This window comes from Sinocyclocheilus grahami, unplaced genomic scaffold (genome assembly GCF_001515645.1).
Source record: "Sinocyclocheilus grahami isolate Dianchi unplaced genomic scaffold, SAMN03320097.WGS_v1.1 scaffold1000.1, whole genome shotgun sequence".
In the NCBI taxonomy this organism is placed as follows: domain Eukaryota; kingdom Metazoa; phylum Chordata; class Actinopteri; order Cypriniformes; family Cyprinidae; genus Sinocyclocheilus; species Sinocyclocheilus grahami.
In genome coordinates this window covers 675,529-676,379 of record NW_015506179.1, presented here as the reverse complement: position 1 = coordinate 676,379, position 851 = coordinate 675,529, and positions in this window count along the sequence as shown.

Genomic DNA, 851 nt, shown 5'->3' with positions numbered 1-851 from the left:
GCTAGATCGGCTTTCACCGTGGACGAAGCGGAGTCCAGCCCGGGGTCGTCACATGTGGTTGCCGCAAGCCCGCCGGACGCTTCTTCATCGAATCCGCCGGCCGTGCCGTTCTCAAGGCCGCCCGCCTCCACTCACTCAAGACCGCCGTGTGTGACGCTGTGTGACGCATTTCATGGAAGACTTGTTTCCTGAACCTGCAGAGTAGCAAACAATGGGTCTGTGTTTGGACAAGGACAGTCTGGCGCTTCTGACTCACAGCCTGTAAGTACGTTTTTTATATTTAAAGAATTTGCCACTGATGATTCAAACGAGAGTTTTGAGCAGTGTAGAGTAGCGCTTGTTGTTTGTCATTTCTCCGATCACAAATGCAGACATGGTTTTATGTTAACGCAACGCGTAAAAAGACAGTATAAGTCATTATAATCAGTAATTATGTCCCCACTGGATGCAACGAATGCCTTGTTTATAATGGGTTTTCATGTTTTTGTCTCGTCGCTCCGGCCGGACAGGGCATCATCACAGTATGGTGAGGGGTGTAACATTTCCGTCTCACGCTTGAGGTATTCTGCCAATCACAACGCACTGGATAGCTGGCCAATCTGGTTCTCTCTCTCTCTCTGCGCGCACACACGTGTGTAAGAGACTGAGTGAGTGAAAAATAATGCACGGTGCCGACCGTATTTATGTGAATACACACCAGTGCAGGCATTTTGACACTCCGTGTTTTTACCGTTTTAGGCGCGCCACCGAAGACAAATCTACTATGCTTGTCCGTGTTCCTTTCGGACCTCACGCGCAGAAAACATCTTTGAGTTTTTAATACTGTCTGTCTTTTTAATATCAAGAATGTC